The 8,359-nt window shown below is 31.6% G+C and overlaps 1 pseudogene; it reads left to right on the top strand.

Moving 5' to 3' along the window:
* The first annotated feature begins 4,507 nt into the window (after positions 1 to 4,507).
* Positions 4,508 to 7,653, top strand: LOC115987562 (annotated as a pseudogene).
* The last annotated feature ends 706 nt before the right edge of the window (positions 7,654 to 8,359 follow it).

The raw sequence follows: 8,359 nt of genomic DNA, 5'->3' as shown, positions 1-8,359 counted from the left end.
TTATTATTAGTTGTCATTATTTATTGTCAATATAAGTATGACCATTTTATTATAAGTCCCAGAACAAAAGTGTTGACCAGAAACTAGTTTGTTTTTAGAAAAATATGAGTATTTTCTCGGACATGCATGGAGCCAAAAACATATACATGCGCTGGTTCTATCTTTTGATACAGCACACAAGATGAATCCGCCATGTATGATTTCAATCTTGGACCAAAGTTGATCGCACAGATTGCTTGACTAGCAGTGTTACTATGGAATTTGGTATTGGTTTGGTATAGTGAATCATTCTAATTTATCTTGACAATTCACAAAGGAAAATTTGGATACTTCGTAATGTTTTTTTCGGTTACAAAAGAATTTCAGCTAAATTTTTTGATATTTTAGAAAGGAAACACAGAATATTAATCAAAAGTACACGAAATAAGTACTATAATACAACCATATCAGCTTCATAATGAAACTTACCATTTTTAAACTAACAATTATCAAAAGTATATGTCCTACACAAGTTTTACCATGGCTTTTGGTTTGTCTTTGTGCTAGAACCTCTTTCCCTCTCTCTTGCTTGTGTGTGTTTGTTTCTCAAAAAAATAAAATTATAGCATTAATTGCTCAATTAAAAAAAAAATTGATATGATTAGAAATATTTACGTACTATGCTTGAACCCACGCAACTCATCCACATGATATGGTGGTCAATTACTCTATTTAATAGCTTCTGAAATACAGAATTAATTTTAACTTCATAAAATTGGGCAACCAATTTTGGACTCGCATTTTAATTCTTCAAGGTAAACTAAATAATTGGAATTAGTGTTACGAAACTAAAGAACTCATCTCCATTTTTGCTTTGTAATTTGTTTGTTAGACTGACCATATAGAATTGAATTACTGGCTTACTGCAACCAAAACAAAGACCAGTTGTGCTCATCAGTCACCAAGGCAAGCCCTAAAAGTTAGCTACCTGATTCTCAACCCAAAAAAAAAAAAAAAAAAAGTTAGCCACCTGTTTATCAAAATAATGACGTAACTTATATTACGTATCAAGCATGCAATTAGTATAAATATGCCCAAGCTAGCTAATTGAATAGTATGAATCAGATATTTTTATTTGATATATATATATATATATATATATCTAAGAAATTAATATTATTAGTTCCCTTCACATCGAAGATATCTGAGATATGAAAGCTTGCTTGCATTTAAAAGTTAATCAAACAAGTGGTATAGTATACTGTATGAATTTTAATTTATGTAGTGAAAAATAGTAGAACTCAAATCCACTTGCTTGGAAAATATTAAGAATCTGGGGAGTTTTGTACTTACATGACTGATTGTTTTGGAAGGATATGGGGAAAAATCATCTAATTATTTTCTATTCTCAAAATTTGTTTAGAACAAAGAAGGCATGTTTGAAGTTGTAATCAAATTCTTTAAGACTTAGTCTTAATCTCTGTGCTAGGCATTTTGCCTGATTATTATAATTTGTAATCTATATATATATATAAAACCGAAACCTTTGCTAGCACCACAATTTTCCACGTCAGCACAATATTTAAAAAATAAAAAATAAATAAAAATTATAACTCCTCAAAACCCTAGCAACCTTACCCCTCTCTCAAGTTAAGAAATATAAAGCCACGGCTTCTGCAAACTCTCTCTCTCTCTCCAGACGTAGGAAGCCCTAAAGCATTCAAGATCTACAATGCACAGTATAGATTTTAGCTTATAAAGTTCAGCTTTTATAAGGTTAGTTTTGTTTATATATTAATTAATACATAGTACTTTGTTTAATTCAATGTTCAAGAATTAAACCAAAATTCTAACTGCGTTATCATAAAATATTATTATTAGTATGAATTTTATGGAGTTGCGGTGTTCAATAATTAAACCAAAATTCTTTTAAATTATCTATAATATTTTGTCCTCTGAAAATTTTATCTCTTTGATTTTATTATATTGTGTTTCTTAAGCTATAGAGAGATTTTCTTTGGTTTCTGCAAACTCTCTCTCTCTCTCCAGATGTAGGAAGCCCTAAACGCACGGTATAGCATTCAAGATCTACAACTCACGGTATAGATTTTAACTTATAAAGTTCAGCTTTTGTAAGGTTAGTTTGGATTTTAGTTTATAAAGTTCAGCTAAGTTAGTTTGTTTATATATTTAGTCCTTACGTTTAGGTTTAGGTTTAGGTTTTAAGAGATTTATATATTACTACTATGTGGCTAAATTTCCCGTGACATCAGTTTTATGTTTTTAACCAAATACATCAGGAAAGCAAGAGAAGGCGCATAAATATTTAGTCCTTACGTTTAGGTTTAGGTTTAGGTTTAAGTTTTAAGAGATTTATATATTACTACTATATGGTTGAATTTCCCGTGACATCAGTTTTATATATATATATATATATATATATATTTTTTTAATTTGTTTTATGTAAGGTTAGTTTGTTTACATCAGTTCTTTATCTCAAAGATAAGGCTTTTATTTCTACCGCAAGAACTATTTAGGTATGTATCATTTGCAAGCACACATGAACTTAAATTGTCTTTTAATATATGCATGCTTTATTATTTTTTAATAGTTTTCCCGTGCATCGCACGGGTTAGTGACTAGTTATTATAAATTTGAAGGAATATTGTGATTTTGAAATCTAATTATTTTTGAAAATAATAAAAAAGAAAAAGAAGAACACTTAGAATTACAATATATGTTCACATTTATGCATGCATGTGATCGAACAAGTTATTGGAAGAGGAAATAAAAATATATAGGTAGGCATAGAGAGCGATGGAATTTGTGAGAGAATACTTACCATTAAGATAAAAATAATAAATAAAAAAACTAAAATTTTTGTTTTTGCCCAAAACGTTATTATATTGCTCATACACGTACAGTTTCAATAAAAACGAAAATAGTTGAAAATTTTCAATTTTAAACCTACGTTTTCTTACACTATCCATGCACACTGGTTGGCAACAAACACTCTGTTCTAATAGTAGATTCACACATTGTAAAACGATATGGTTGAATTTTATCACTTTGTCAACAATTTAAACAGAGACAAAAAGAGTATTAGTCAATAATTTAAACAGATAAGAATTTTATCACTTCGTCAATAATTCAATAACTTAGTTCATAATAGGTTGACAAGATTTTAAAATTTTAGCGTGAACTAAGTTACTTGTTTGAGACGATTCGCGCCATCTTAATACTATTATAAGCGTAGAAAGGCCAAGCTTTTTGAGAAAAGCCATGCAGGAGAGTAGGTGACTATAAAAATGGTTTAAGAAAAGCCATGCTTTTTGAGTGATGAGAAAAGATCACGCGGGTATTCTATTTTATAAGTGTAGGAAACAAAGAAAGCAAAGCTATACATATATAAATGAGCCTCAAGTTTAACTCATACACATTAATAACATAATAAAAGGAAGTCAAAGCTTTGTTAAAACTAGTGAATCACCACTTTTGTAGGTGTTTTATGTCATCCGGTACAAAACAATATTTTATTTTTTAATAAAAGACTTCAAGTAATCAATTGTAGGAAAAATATTCTGCTCTAAAAGAGTTTTACTATTGAGAGAGGGAGAGAGAGAGAGAGAGAACTTTAGTTCGAAACAAAATAAGCGTGTAAGTGCTTCCCATATGATCGATTGATTAAAAGTTCATGACTTGAGTTTCTATTAGTTGAATTAGTAAAGTCACGAAAGCCATTGTCAATAAAAGAATTAAAATCAAATATGGTGTACCATCACGAAAGCCATCGTGAATCTGTGATAAGAGAATACTTCTAGGAAAAGAGAGAGGAGAGCCAAACCATTGATTAGTCTATTCAATCAAAAAGATAATCACATCAGATAGTACTTACGAAGAAAACAAAGAATAATCGCATCAGATCATCTTTTTAATTTTGATCATTCATAATCATATCATCCTGTGGTCCAGCCATATATGCAAGTTGACCATAAAACATTCCCAATCAAAAAATGTCCAAAGCTGCTTCAATATAGGTAGGCTGTCCCAATTACCTATGTGATTAGAACTCCACACATTAAGATTCCGACGCTAAATTTTCATTCTTACAATATTTATTGCATGCATACGCGTTTCTAGCCTCCAAGCATGTCCTCCATCATCTAAGGTCAACATACAAAATATAGTCAATACTAGTTTTTCAAAAACTATTCCCAAACAAACTACAAACTATTGCAATGCTCACGGTATTATAAGTATTATTTTTATAAAAATTTTGTTTGACGCTCTAGTATGTTATCTATTTTATAATATCATTCATTCTAATTTTGAAAAAAAAAAAGTCAATAATTATTATAAAAACTAGAATTCCCACATTGTTATGACTCTTATCGTTTTCTTCTTCTATATAAGTATCAGTTTGGAGGCATTGATTCCCATACAAATTCCAAACACACAATCATTCACATCTAATATTGTCCCTTGTCTGTCCGACATTTCTTATAGTCCATCAAAAAGGCCAAAAAACATGGCACTTCGAGCATTGGTTACACTTCTATTTGTGCCTCTTTTCCTGTCTCCAGCTACTTTTGGTTACTCTCAAGCAAATATTAAAAAATGGTGCAGCCAAACCCCAAACCCTGAGCCATGTGAGTATTTTTTAAGCCAGAAGCCTAATTTCCACAACCCCATCATGCAAAAGTCCGATTTTTTAACAATCTCAAAGAAACTAGCACTAGAACGTGCCCTTAAAGCTCAAAGTAACGTATTTTCACTAGGGCCCAAGTGCAAAAATGCTCGTGAAAAGGCTGCATGGGCTGATTGCCTTGAGCTTCATGAGTACACCCACCATAGGCTTAACAAAACCATCGACCCTAATGTCAAGTGCAGCCAAACCGATGCTCAAACATGGCTCAGCACGGCTCTAACCAACCTTGAGACGTGTCGGCCGGGTTTATTGAACTAGGGGTCCCGGACAATCTTTTGCCCTTGATGTCAAACAATGTTTCTAAGCTAATTAGCAACGCTTTGGCTCTTAACAAAGTTCCATACACTGTACCGAGTTATAAACATGGTTTCCCAACTTGGGTGAAGCCCGGGGACCGGAAACTCTTGCAGTCTTCTTCGGCTCCTAAGGCCAATATCGTGGTGGCACAAGATGGTTCAGGGAATTATAAGGCCATAAAGGAGGCGATAAGTGCAGCTTCGTCACAGTCAGGAAGGGGGAGGTTTGTGATATACGTGAAAGCTGGGACATACAAAGAAAACATTGAGATAAAGTTGAAGAATATTATGTTGGTAGGAGATGGTATAGGAAAAACAATAGTCACTGGGAGCAAAAGCGTTGGTGGAGGTTCTACAACCTTCAATTCAGCCACTATTGGTAAGTAAATTCAAATGACTTCTAATAATATATGCTAAATTTTAGTGCTAAGAAATTGTTATTAGGGTTCATTTGGATAAAAACTGAAAACTGAAAACTGAAAATACTGTAACAAAATAATTTTTAAATATATGAATAGTACCGTAGGACCAATTTTTAATAAAAAAGTTGTTAAAAAGTGATGTTTATGGGTCCTGTGAACAGTGTACGGGTGTCTTGTCCATGGGAAAAGTCAACATTCATGGCTAAAAAAGAAGAAGAAGAGAAAAACGCAATGCAAAAACGCAGGAAACGCGGAATCCAAACCACACCTTAATTGGTTCTAGAGATAGACTCAAGATTTTAAGTTACCGGGGATTGGAGGATAAATAAAAAATAAATTAAAAAAAAAACCTCTAATAAACATCCATATCATATTAAAAAATTATAAATACACAAAATCGTTATTTTTAAATACATTAAGATGAAATTATCTACCAACAAAAAAAAAAAAAAAACAAAATAGTGTTTTTTTTTAATACTAGGTTGGCTAGGATTTTATTTATTTTTTATTTTTATTTTTAAGTTAAAACATTCACAGTGATGGTATTAAAAATTTTAACTTTTAGTATTTTAAAAAACTATTTTATCTACTTTACCATCTCACTTTACAATACATCCAATATCAAATGTTTTATTTTTTTATTACTTCATTTAAAATAATATAAACAACTCATTAAAATAATAAGAAAGAGATATAATCTTAATAAAATATTGTATTTTATTTTTAACAACTTGCTACAATCAACTGGTATTTATACCAATTTACTATAGTTGCAAAAAAAATTAGCTTTAACTTCTCCAATAACACATTATTTTTGTGTTCTTTGGTGGTAACATATATATATATATATATATATTGTCTAAAATACAATCACTATTGTGAATAATTTTATTGTTTTTGTCTATAATTATTCTTATAATTTTTTTTCTCTCTAAAGACCTAATTATTCTAATAGTTAAAATAGAAGAGAAAATGAATTGAAGCTGCAATTAGTATAAATATTTTGAAAGAACATTAATAGATGAATAGATGAAAATACAAGGTTTAAAGTTGTTGAGTGACAGTGTATTTGAAGACATATCTCTCTTTGCATATATGTGTGTGTGTGAGAAGTAGAAAATGACAAGATTAAAGTACCTAGTTTGAGCCTGTCTGCACGCTATGGAACCAACTACCAAACCCTTTGCATCACAAGAACCCTTTAAATTTTGTACGAGTCGTAGAACGCATGGCTCACTAAGAGAAACATTCACGATCTGAATTGTTTATAACTTAAGATTTTTATTTTATTGTTGGATGAGTCTTGTTTTCTTAATTAAGTTTCAATCAAAGGTGGCCCACAAGACATTGCGTGTGTATATATAATAATGCTTTTATGCTAATAATTATTGTCGTATTTAAATTACTTGTGGTCCTAGCTAACTTGCCACAACTGATTACCTCAAAATATTGTCTTACAGCTTATACAGTCATAAATTTAATAAATTAATGAATGTTAATATAGAATTTGACTAAAATATTGACTTGAAAATTAAGCTCTTGTTATTTTGAATTTTCAGCTGTTGTGGGAGATGGATTTATTGCTCGTGACATCACTATAAGGAACACTGCTGGAGCAACAAATCAACAAGCCGTGGCCCTTCGTTCTGGGTCCGACCTCTCAGTATTTTATAGGTGCAGCTTGGAAGGGTACCAAGACACCCTCTATGTCCATTCCCAAAGGCAATTCTATAGGGAATGTGACATATATGGTACAGTCGATTTCATATTTGGAAATGCTACGGTTGTGTTGCAAAATTGTAACATTTATGCACGTTACCCTCCTAACAAGATCAACACTCTTACTGCCCAAGGTAGGACTGACCCTAATCAAAATACTGGAATTTCCATTCATGAGTGTACAGTCAAGGCTGCTTCAGATTTAGTGGCGTCTCAGAGCTCAGTTACGACATACTTAGGGAGGCCATGGAGGGAGTACTCACGCACGATTTTTATGAAAACATACTTAGATAGCTTGATTGCTCCAGCAGGATGGATGAAATGGAGTGGAAATTTTGCCCTTAATACCTTGTACTATGGGGAATATGCCAACACAGGGCTAGGATCATCGACTGCTAATAGGGTTAATTGGCCTGGCTACCATGTCATTACTAGTGCATCTATAGCTTCACAATACACCATTACAAACTTCATCTCTGGCGGTTCATGGTTGCCGGCTACCAACGTGCCTTACACAGCTGACCTTTAATTTTTGTAAGGAAATTTTTATATACATTCCGTCAATTTGTTCAATTGTTTAATTGTAAATTTGCATTTCAGTTCCTTGTGGTAAAAAAATAAGTTAATTGTTGCCAACAAAAAGGAAGATTGTGTAATAGTTGTCATTATTTGATAACTTGTAATCAAGGATTCAATATAAATAAAATCGATTATGTTTAATATTTTGCACAGAACTTTTGGCTAAGGTTACTTTGGTATATAAAATGAGGTTTCAATATTCTATTGATATGCATAGATAGATACAAATTTTGAGATACCAATTTCTCAACAAGTCATATAGATAATCAAAGTGCTTGTTGAAAAACATGTATGCGAAGGATTGTCACGTAAGTCAAGGATGAGTTCCCCAAAAGAGTAATGTTATAATAATTAATAACAAAGTATTATCCGAATTGTGAAGGTGACCCCTTTTTAATTATTTGAATTTAATTGCCCAAATTTAGTGGCCAAGGGAATTTACCCATAGTTTGGCAATCCACATCATTGACCAATTGAGAAAAGTATGATTTGTTTCTCATAAAAGAAAAAGGAAAAGTTCGCTTTTCACTTTTTAAATTTGATTCAATGGTCCAGATCACACAAATTTACTCACGCATGTGTGAAATACTTACAGTCATTTGCACAACGCATTCCCTTATGATACAAAAAAACTATTAAAGTTCTTGTATGAGCCT

This window comes from Quercus lobata, chromosome 4 (genome assembly GCF_001633185.2).
Source record: "Quercus lobata isolate SW786 chromosome 4, ValleyOak3.0 Primary Assembly, whole genome shotgun sequence".
NCBI classification, from domain to species: Eukaryota; Viridiplantae; Streptophyta; class Magnoliopsida; order Fagales; family Fagaceae; genus Quercus; species Quercus lobata.
This window is presented reverse-complemented; position numbering and strand designations above follow the sequence as displayed.